Source organism: Mus pahari, chromosome 13, assembly GCF_900095145.1.
Source record: "Mus pahari chromosome 13, PAHARI_EIJ_v1.1, whole genome shotgun sequence".
Classification (NCBI taxonomy): domain Eukaryota; kingdom Metazoa; phylum Chordata; class Mammalia; order Rodentia; family Muridae; genus Mus; species Mus pahari.
Window position 1 is genome coordinate 27,757,278 of NC_034602.1, and position 12,116 is coordinate 27,769,393.

The window sequence follows — 12,116 nt, forward strand, 5'->3', positions numbered from 1 at the left end:
ACCTCTGGAAGAGCAATCAGTGGTCTTAACTGCTGAGGCATCTCTCTAGCCCTCACCCCCTCTCTTCTCCCTCTTTTGTAATGAAATTTGAGCCTTAGAGAGGGTGACTATAGATATTTACATATAACAGGTTGAGAACAGTGGTTCTCAACCTTCCTAATGCCATGACCCTCTAATACAGTTCCTCATGTCATGGTGACCCCCAACCCTAAAGGTTTTTTTTGCTACTTTATAAATAATTTTGCTACTGTTAGGAGTCATAATGTAAGTATCTGTTTTCCTGTAATCTTAGATGATCCCTGTAAAAGAGTTGTTTGATCCACACGTTGAGAACCACTGACTTAGAGTTAGCCCTCTTCATAGCCAAACTTGTTCTTCAGAGCATCACCAGTGGTTGGTTATGAGCTGAGGGTGACAACAGTGATCTATGGGAGCACATATTTAGAAGGCAGTTTGACAGTCACATCACATCCATTTAGTAAAACAATGAAGTTGTTTGCCTGTTGGGACTCTCCAACCTCAGATTTTTGGCCTGGTTTACAGTACTAGCTGTCAGTTCCCTCTTGGGGAGTAGGCCATAAATCCAGTCAGAAGGCTATTGGTCTTACTCGAGATAACAGAGTCATGATTGTACAAGCCAACTACATACTGCCTGGCATGTTGGTATTTTAGCACTCAGGGTCCAGAGCTGAGCAAACATTGGTGACAGTTCTCCATTAGCAACCTGTGTTGCCCCAGCTGATATGGTGGCAATTTCTAGTTTAGTCCCAGCTTAGTTTTTATGTGCCCCGCAATCAAAGTGTGTGATATCTTTAGCTTTAGGGTGTTACTATCTAGTTCTGCGTAGAACCAACAGCAGTAGCAATAGCTTTGATTCTGGCGCCTCAGGGCCTTCTTGGCTAACTACTCCCAAGGAGGTAAGCCCACCCCTGGCACTGTTGTTTTCAGTCAGGTACCTTATGGCCTATGGGAGTGTTCTTTTTAACCCACATACCATCTGAAATTTTTTTCTTTTTAATTAGCCCCAGTAGGGTAAGCAGAAGTATCATTGCACCTGGTTGTCTCTCCAGTGGCTTTTGAAATCTGTAAAACACTCAGAGGTTAGCATCATGTCATCTATATAGTAAATGGTGGGTTTATTAGAGGAAAGGCAGGACAATGCAGTATGCTGTACCACCATCCCATAACAAAAGTCAGCAAAAACAAAGATAACCTTGAAGTACTCAGAATGCCTGTTTTTAATCTGCTCTCTGTCATGTGATCCCAATGAGTCACAACTAAAAAGATACTAAAGTTGGACATAATACTCTCAAGGTCTAATAGAACATGGAAAGGTTCTATCCATTTGTATCAATTATTTTCTCCATGGATCAAACTTGGGTACAAATCATGGATGGGAGGTCCTAACTTAAATCACTCCCTGTAGCTCTCAGAAATGTTCCCCAAGCCATTGCATTTCCCTATCCTGGAGCTCTTTCACAGATCCTCTCTACATTTTTTAAATTGTTTCTGATGAACTTAGTGGACCTAACTTAATCTACTCAGCTCTACTCAGGGCCAAAGGTGACCCTGCCATCCCCTGTTGTAGCTGATGGCTCCCTGGGTGAATAGCCCAGGGTTGACACTGTGGATGTAGTTGTAGCTGTTGTTCCTCCATCCACCATGCCTGGCAGTTGGGGGAGATTTTTGTACCTGGTAACTTGCAGCTGCATCCCAGTTCCCAAATAATGACTCGTAGGTTTATTTATGAACAAATGGCCAGGCAATATGCTTTGGCTCATTCCCCAACTAGCTTGCAACTTTAACTATTCTGTGTCTGCCACGGGCTAGCTACTTCTCAGTTTCATGAATCCGACTTCCTCAGAGTCCAGGGTGAATCTCCCACCTCTGACTACCTCCAAGTTCCAATCTTTCTCCTGACACTCCCAACCTTTCCTTCCTGCCTTTTGCTAGTAGGCCATCAGGTTTTTATTGAGAATTGATGCTTCCCCACAGAACACCAAAGATTCTCTCTACAGTTTCTGACTGGGCAAACCATCTCTACCCTTGCATGACCTCTTGTGGGATAAAAATGTACTCTTCTTCCTCTTGGGGTATAAGTATCCACTCCTGAAACAGGCTTGATCTTCTTTATCTGTTTTCATCATTAATGCATTTTGTGAACTATTTCGGGCTTCTTTCAGAAGCTCCTTAGCACAGAATTTGGCTTTTTATCTGGTCAACATAAATTCGCATTTGAGCCCATTCCTCTGCTTTGACATTTTTTAAAAAAATCTTTTTTGGGTTCTTTTACTTTACAACATGGTGGCCTAAGTCACTGAGGCCAATGCCTCCTCCTTTATAAAGCCTTACCCCCTCAAAGGGCTCACTCAGTAAAGCCACTGACGCCCCATACCAGCCTTGAGTCCCCTGTTGGATCAACCTATTCTTTAGCTCCTCTGTGAACATAGTTCTGTCTGGCCTGATGAACTGGGGTTCAAACAAAGCTTTCTTATTTTTAGTTCCTTCATTAGTGTCTTTTTCTCCTCTGTGGTTTCTAGCCCCTGCTATTTGTGGGGACCTCAGGTGGAGACAACTCAGTGTTTCTAATGACTTTAATAAGCCAGTCCACTAGGGACCGTCTTTCTGCCTGTTGTCTCAGGTCATAAATGTAGCCTTTGCCTTAAAGGAGGATATGTAGTTACTTTACTTAGTTCTTTTGGACTCCACTACAGTCAGATGGATCCCATCTGCTCCCATGTCTTACAGCCGTATAAGAGGCAACAGGCTCTTTTATTGCTTAAAAATATTTTCTAATTTAAGCAGTTCATGATCACCTTGTAAGATCACCACTGTAAGAGCCCCCTTCTGTATGGTGGATTATAGATTCTCTCTCTCATTTTGACTAAAGGTTGGAGTTGAAGGCTCTTAATGCTTTTACCACTTCTCATCCTCTTATCTAATTTACTTGCCAGATCAGAGGCTAACATAGAGGATGCTAGCTGTATCTCTCATTACAACTGCTCCTTTACACAAACAAGTTCTGACTGGATGCCGCCTTGGCCTCAGATGCATTTCTAGCACAGAGACCAAACAACCTCTGCTGCTGCAGAGGTTTTTTCTTTTTCTTTTTTTTTTTTTTTTCTTTGTTTTGTTTTTTGAGACAGGGTTTCTCTGTGTAGCCCTGGCTGTCCTGGAACTCACTCTGTAGACCAGGCTGGCCTCAAACTTAGCAATCTGCCTGCCTCTGCCTCCCAAGTGCTGGGATTAAAGGCGTGGGCCACCACTGCCCGGCAGCTTGTCTTATTTCATAGCTTAGCCTATATGAGATCAGTCTTCTTTGCAGCTAGGTTCATTGGGAGAGTAGGACCTGGTGAATCTAATCAACTACAGGGACTTCCTGAAGCTATTTGAACTTGTTTTCCTTGTTTAAGTAATTTTCCTACAGGATGAAATTCTTTTTTAAAGATTTATTTTACATATGTGAGTACACTGTTGCAGTCTTCAGATACACTGGAAGAGGGCATCAGATCCCATTACAGATGGTTGTGAGCCACCATGTGGTTGCTGGGAATTGAACTCAGGACCTCTGGAAGAACAGTCAGTGCTCTTTACCACTGAGCCATCTCTCCAGCCCTAAAATGTTTCAACCTCAGAGGAAATTGTTATACAACAGTTGGTGCTGCCCACAAGGTTGGTCATCCCCTTTGAATCTCTACTAGACAATCCCTTAGGCACACCCAGAAGCTTGTCTCCTTGGTGATTCTAGATCCTATCAAGTTGACATTAATAACCCCACAAATGGATATGTAAGTCACCAGTCACTAGTGACATATTAACCAATCCCACCATAATGTATTTCACATCCATTAGGATGACATTTATCAGCTACAAAAGAAGTGTTAGCAAGAATGTACAGAAATTAGCCAAGTAGTGGCGGTGGTGCACACCTTTCATCCCAGCATTTGAGAGAGACAGAGGCAGGTGGATCTCTGAATTCAAGGCCATCCTGGTCTACAAAGCTGTTCTAGGGCAGCCAGGGTTCCAGAGTTGCATAGACAAACTCTGTCTCAAAAAGCCAAAAAAAAAAAAAAAAAACCAACAACAGCAACAATAACAAAACAAAAACAGAAATTGGAGGTGTCTATTTCTAGTGCAAATATTAAACAATGAATCTGCTCTTGAGAACAGTCAGGTGCTTTTTCTTGAAGCTAAATATTAGGCTGTTCAAGTGGAAATTTAAGGGTTTTTTGGAAAGTCACTTGGATGGTGTTTTACTGAGGCAAACATGTGAAGGAAATTTCTTTAAAGTGGACACCAGTGAAATGCTAAGGCAGACTTGTGAAGGAACGTTTCACTGAAGCAGACACAGGAGAGAGGATGTTCTGCAAAAACAAACATGTGAAAGGACGTGATGAAGGATACTTCACTAATGACATGCATGTATTGGTCCACCTTACATTTCGTAGTTGAGCTGCATCTGTTGGAACTCCATAGAGAGAAACACCAAAAAACTGTTGCAGTACTAGTTTGTTGCAATTTCCAAGGACTTGGGCTGATTGGATGCATGTGCTGAGGCAAGGCACGTGGGAGACACATGATGTTTGGAGGGTATAAATAGGACTCCATGGAGCTTGCTGGTACAGCTTTTTTTTTTTTTTTTTTTTTGTGATTTTTCGAGACAGGGTTCCTCTGTATAGCCCTGGCTGTCCTGGAACTCACTTTGTAGACCAGGCTGGCCTCGAACTCAGAAATTCACCTGCCTCTGCCTCCCGAGTGCTGGGATTAAAGGCGTGCGCCACCACGCCCGGCTCCTTGCTGATTCTTGCTTCCCTCAGAGAGGCAGAGCTGAGAACTCTTGGTGTTCAGGCTGGTTCCTCCTGCTGACTGGGGCCGAGGCTGAGGCCTGGCAGTCTCAGCTGGGTCATGTTACCCTTGTTGCAAATCTGACTCTACTGAACTGGACTGCTTGTGTATCCATGAGGTGTTTGTGAGTGGATCGAGCTACCTGCTAACCTATGAACTGAACTAAACTGCCAATTTCCAGACAACACAGATGGGAGTTGCTCCAAAGAACTTTTCTAACAGGTCCACTTGCCCCCATCCTTTCTTTTCCACTACCTCTGGTGGGTGGTGGGCTAAAAGGGAAGTTAAATCGTTTAAGAACCATCATTACAAGTGCGGTTTGAAAAAAATTAAAGGTACAGGCTACAGCTATAGGTCAGTAGTATACATCTATGTATATACATCAAAAGGCTAAATGTACTTATGTGCAAATGTTCTTAGCATTCACAGTGTTTTTGATGGTGGTAACTCCAATATCCATTAGATGAGTGGATAAATAAAAGATGAAATCTTGCCTAGCATGGTAGCACAGGCCTGTAATTCCACCATTTCTGAGATGGGACCAAGAGGATCTATGTGACCATCTCTCACAATTTAAATTAAAAATAAAAAAAGATACATAGATTAGGCTAATTTGTAGAGGAAATTACAATAACAGTTATAGGGAGCTCCAACAGAAGCAAACTGTGGGGTTGAAGAGTTGGCTCAGCTTATGGGCTGCTCTTCCAGAGTCCTGAGTTCAGTTCCCAGCAGCTGCATAGTGGCTCACTATCATCTATAATGTTATCTGATCCCCCTTTCTGGCATGCAAATGTACATGCAGATAGAGTATTCATAAATAAAATGAATAAATAAATCATAACAAAAACAAAAACCACCTCTGTAATGATACGGAGTTTCTGTGTTGAATAAAGAAAACATTGAGAAATGGATAGTGATAGTTCTACAACATTTTGAATATAGTTCATGTCAGTGACTTATACATTTCAAGATTAAAGGAGTAAGTGGGATGGCTCAGCAGTTAAGAACTTTGTCTGTTCTTCCAGAGGACCAGGTATTTCTGGACTTTCTTAGACCCGCCAGCATTTGAATAATGATACAGAGACTTAGTAATTTTTATTATGTCTTTGGCTATCTCCCAGCTAGCTTGTTTAACTTAATTAACCCGATTGTTCTAATCCACATCCTGCCACGTGGACTGTTAATCTCTTCCTCCTTGTTACACTGGCCAACCTTACCTTCTCTTAATTCTTCTCCCACAGTCCTGTCTCTGCCTGGAATGTTCCGCCTTCTCTTCCTACCTTAGCTATTGACCTCAGATCTTTAGTTAGCCAGTCAGCAAGTGAGGAAGGTGTATGTTTACAATATCGAGGTTGGTGATGAACCATAAGACTGACAATAGCAAAATCCAGCCAGTACTCAGCTCTTTGCTGGTACAGAATTAACAATTTAATACAAAGACAGCCATCACCCAATGCACCCCAACTACTAGGGTTCAAGTTCAAGACCACTTGTAGCTCACAACAATATATCCAGTTTGAGAGGATCTGATGGCCTCTTCTGGCCTCTGTGATGGTGCACAGAAATACATGGAGGCAAAACTTCCATACACATTAAAAAACAAAAAGTAAGTTGTGATAGAGTATAAAAACATGTCAGGCTGGGTTTTGAGATGGCTTAGTGGGTAAATGCACTGCTGCCAAGCCTGAGGACTTAGGTTTGATTTCCTTGGATTCATGTGGTATTAGGAGAGAACCAATCCCCACAAGTCATATACTGAGCAAGTATATAGGTCATGTGGATATGTGCATGCATGTGTGCACACATGACAAATGAAATAAGCTTTAAAAATCAACAAAACTGGAGAGATGGCTCAGTGGTTGTCAGAACTTACTGCTTGTCTTAGTTTTAACAAGAATTGCCTCTGTAGGTTCATAATTTTAAATCCTTTGTCCCTAGTTAGTGGGACTGTTTGGGAAGGATTAGGACATATTGTTTTGTTGGAAGAAGGCTATCAATGGGGTTGTGCTTTGAGGCTTCAAAAGCCCAACTCATTCCCAGTTAGCTCTGTTTACTGCTCTTAGCTACTGCTCTTAGCTACTGCTCCAGTAGTACCTGTCTGTCTATGCCTGCTGCCATGCTCTCAGCCAAGAAGGCCAGGACTCTACCTTGAAGTGGAAATTTCTGGTTTAGTTGGAGACCCAGCTGTGTCATGTGATGTTTTTCTGGAAGCTATCTTAAAGAGGATGTTTTGCTTAAGTAGATACATGAGAGTATGTGTGATGTTTGGCAAGAGTATAAATAGAATCCAACATACAGTGAACAGCACTCTTGCATTGGTTTACCTTGGAATGCTTTGCTGGAATTTGCTGATGATGCTCATGCATTTGCACACCTTGCAACACTCTGCTTGTCTTTGCTGATATTTGCTTGTCATATGCCGTAGCACTCTTGCATTGGTTTACCTTGGAATGCTTTGCTGGTCTTTGCTGATGATGCTCTTGCTTTTGCACACCTTGCAACACTCTGCTGGTCTTTGCTGATATTTGCTTGTCATATGCCGTAGAGAGGCAACTTCTTGTGGTATTCCAGCTGCTTTTTGCTGCTTCCATGGACTCACGCTGATTCAGCAGAGCCTTTTAGTTTCTTCTGGATAGAGCCACTCGTACTGATTCATGTTTGGTGTTTGCCGATTGGAATGAACCGAGGCTACTGACTTGTGTTTGAAGGTTTGGACTGGACTGCTGATATCCTGACAAGGAAAACTGGAATTTTCCCCAAAGAACTACCTCTAAACAGGTCTACATCCCCCTTATGCTGTTTACCATCTTTCTCCCCTACCTCTGGTTGGTGGACTAGAAGGGGAATTGAAGTGTATAAGAACCCTTATTAAAGCAGGTTTTGAAAATCTACGCCTACACTACCTCTCTGCAACTGAAGCTCCAAATTAAACATTTTTGTTTTGTTCGTTTGTTTGTTTGTTTGTTTTTTTAAATAAGAACCTTTTTGGTCATGCATGGTGTTATGTCTGGGCAATAGAAAAGTAACAAAGACACTACTCTTTAAACCCAGAGGACCTGGGTTTAATTTGCAGTACCCACATGGTGTATCACGACTGTAACTGCATTCCCAGGAGATCCATGTCCTCCTCTTGCCTCCATGGGCGTACACATTGTTCATAGACATACATGCAGGCAAAACAACCACATACACACTAACACATGACTAAGTATTTTTTTAAGGAAGCCAAATAGCTAAAAGCATGATGCTCCTGTAATCCCCAGCATAAAATGACTGCAATTTCTAGGCCACTCTGGGTGTTAACTCAAAACCCAATACTATTTAAGGATTTGTAGCATGGTAATGGTGGCATACACCCTTAATCTTAGCACTGAGAAAGAGAATCAGGTAGATCTCTGTGAGTCTGGTCTACAGAATGAGTTCCAGGAGAGCCAGAGCTACACAGAGAAGCCCTGTCAAGATTTGTTTCTTCTTGAGTCTGCCATATTTGTGTACCACATGCATGCCTAGTGCCCCAGCAACCAGAAGGGGGTGTTGGATCCCCTTGAACTAGCATTACAGTTCTAAGCCACCCTGTGGTGCTAGGAACCAAACTTGGGTCCTCTGTAAGAGCAAGTTCTTTTAACTGCTGAGCCACCTCTCCAGCTTCTCAATACTGTTCAGATGTCACACCGTTTGTTCTGCATGTTGCAAACACTGTTGAAACTGATACTTGGTTTGCTACAGCTGACATGCTTATTATAAAATCCTATGAAAGCTGGACGGTGGTGGCGCACGCCTTTAATCCCAGCACTTGGGAGGCAGAGGCAGGCAGATTTCTGAGTTCGAGGCCAGCCTGGTCTACAGAGTGAGTTCCAGGATAGCCAGGACTACATAGAGAAACCCTGTCTCGAAAAACCAAAAAATAAATAAATAAATGAAAATAAAAAATAAAATAAAATAAAATTCTATGAAACACACAGGATCTAGAATAGTCAAGACCTTTTTCTTTTCTTTAAAGAAACCAGATACAACTAAGTACAGTGACATATGTCTATAACTTCAGCACTCCAGCGGCTAAGACAATTGGAACATGAGTTTAAGGCCAATTTAGGTGACACAGTAAGATTCTGTCTCAAAGTGAGATTTAAAAATAAGAGAGTCCCGAGTATGATATTTATAAGCCTTGAGTGGCTCTTGAATACTTTAAAGATGGTGAATCTGAACAGACATATGCTAAAAGCATAAAACATATAGAAGCTCCAAAAACACTGTGAAAAAAGATGACCATACCTCAACTTTTATATCTAATCCTAGAATTCTATATCTAATCCTAGAATTACAGGAGGAGGAGGATCAGGACTTCTAAGGTAGTTAAATTGTCTCAGCACAATTTTCACGCTAGTAACTTATTCTCTAGTTTTGTTTTTCTTTATAATAATCTGGTTTGCGGGGTAGTTAGCTTCACGGGAGAGCTGTCAGAGATCTTCGATGTTCTTGTAAGGTTGCTTAAGATCGATTTCAGTGCAGGTTTGCTTTTGCTCTTTTATCTTGGTAAGGAGTCCCTGAGCTTCTTGGATTATGAGCAGGTGGGGCTTCCATTAGGTAGATTATGCTCCTGTGGCAGGGCAGTCTTTTTCCCCAACTTTGTGTCATATAACTTTCCTTTCTGTGTCATACCTGGGCATTTTCAGGCTGTAGTGTAGCTCAGTGACAGCATGCTTGCCTACTGGCATATTTGATAGTTATGGTGTTTACGTTGATTTATCTCCCATTATTTAATTTTTTTTTCTTTCTGGAGACAGGGTTTCTGTCTTTGGCTGTCCTGGAATTTACTCTGTAGATCTGCGTGGTCTCAAACTCACAGAGATCTACCTCTGCCTCCCGAGTGCTGGGATAAAAAGCATGTGTCATTACCATCATATAATATGCATATGGTGGTTATATATATGTATATATATATGTTTATATGTGTGATTATATATTATATTACACATAAATCATATTTGTAAGTATAATATATAATATAAACGTTATATATTACATAATAAAACACTATATATTATGTATATGATATTCTGCCTTCTGTTGACTTCAGGTATACATGTGGTACATATAAATACAGGCAAGCAAGCACTTATTCAATTAAAATTAAAATATACAAAAGGAAGTATGCATCTCCTTGGCATTCCCTGCTGAAAAGCTTTCCATGGCTCTCCCCGGTGGTTAGAATAAAACAAAGCTGGTGGTGGCACACACTTTTAGTCCCAAAACTTGGAAGGCTGAGAGGAAGGAGGATCTCTGAGTGTAGTATAGTCTACATATCAAGTTCAAAGCCAGCCAGAAGTATACAGTGAGATGATGTCTGAAAACTGAAAAGCAAAAACGAAAACCAAAACAAATAAAAACTCAACCAACCAAGCAAACAAAACAAACAAAAACCAAACCAAAAACAAAAAAAGTCTTTGGCCTCCTTATTGAAGCCTAAGAGATTCTGTGAATTCACTTGCTCTAGAAACAAAGTGTCTTTGTACATACACTATGCTGGTGCCCAAAGTTATACCTGAACTAGAATCTGGGCCTTGCCTCTGAAAATTAGAGTGGCTTTGGGCAACATCCTTAGCACCTATAAACCTGTTTCTTATCCATAGACTATGGCTAATAGCACCTCTCAGGAGAGTGTTGGTGTGAACAGAGGTATGACAGAGAGTGACTGACTGCACTGCTGGACAAGTGGTCATTATTATGTCATTCATTCATCTAGCAATTACTGGAGTGCTGCATGCCCAGCCCCTTGCCTGCAAGGGGTTGGGATTAGGGAGGCAAGCACTTCTATATCCTGTATCCTCTAGGATACCGATGACACTTAAAAATGTCAACTCCATGCCAATGTGCCAAGAACAGAAGAAAGCAAAGTGGTTATGGGAGAAGGGAGGCATTCAACTGGATTCCTTAGATGAAACGGAGGGAAGGGGTGGTCCTCACACTGCCCACCTATGGAGTACTGAGGGAGAGCCAGCCCGGCATCCTACCCATTTCAATATCAGGGCTATCCAAGACCTGTTTGTGTGAGGAACTTGCATTCTATTGGGAAGGTAGTCATTGAAACGGGGTTCATCACATTGGGCTGCTCAGGTTTGGGGTGAAAAATGGGTCAGAATTGCTGGATTGGGCCAGGATGACTAGGAGGTAATAGGAGATGGTTCAGGAGCACATGTCTGTACGTCGCAATGCTAAGCCTGACAGCATTTGGTTCCATTGATGGAACCAAAATAGGTACGAAGCGCGGAAACCCTTTGGTTTGGGTCCTTGTACCTAGGGCGATAATCAGGGAGCCAAGGAACAAGGTTTCTAGGTAGTGGCCCAGAATTCTGTCCTAAACTAAAGTCCTCCTGGTATGTGATGAGTGGAAAGTGATGAAAAGCACAGGCGATGGCTTGAGGAAGCGCTCCTTTAAGTATCGAGACTTTAAAGAGAAGCGAGGAGGCAGTGAGGCAGGCTCCTGCTTACTGCAGGCCTTGTCAGCGCAGATGCAGCGAATTACCAGTCGGCGGATGCCGGCCCTCTTCCCACTGGCCCCGGCATAGGCCAAGGTCACACAGCGACAGGTGAAAGGGGCACGCTCGAACCTGGACTGGGCCAAAGTCAGCGGGGCCCACTACGAGCAGGGCAAGAGCTTGGATCTTTGGCTGGAGGCTGTACCGAAGGATCCGCGGGAGACCTCCAGAGTTGGAACTGCGAGACCCTCTCGGACCCCGCCCGCCTCCAGCTCCGCCCGTGAGCGGACTACAGAGTCCACAGGGCCACGCGGTTCCCGACGTCACCCTAGGCCCACCCTCTCTCCGCACGACTAACTGCGCGTGGCCCTACGGGAGTCGTGGTCCCGCCCCACGCGCCCGGGCGGAGCCGCGGGCGGCTGGAACTACAGCTCCCGGCATGCCCCGCGCGCGGCGTCGGGGGCGGGGTCCCAGGACAGGGGCGCGCCGCCCGGGAGGGCGGAGTGCGGGGGGCGGCCGCCCGCGCCCCTCCCCCTGCCGCCGCTTCCCCCCTCCCCCGACGTAAACTGGGATCCCTTTCCCCTTGTGTCCGCCATATTGGACTCTTAACTCTGGTCAGCGGCGGCACCGGGCCCGGTGGACTCGCGTCGCTCTCGCCAGCAGCTGCCCCTCAGATCCCGTCCGCCCCGCCCTCCCAGCCCGGGAGGAGACCCCGCGCCGCGCCCCCCGCCCGGCCGGCCGCAGCGCCCGCCGCCGCCTCCGCCTGCCCGCCGCCGCCGCCCGCGGCCCGGCGCC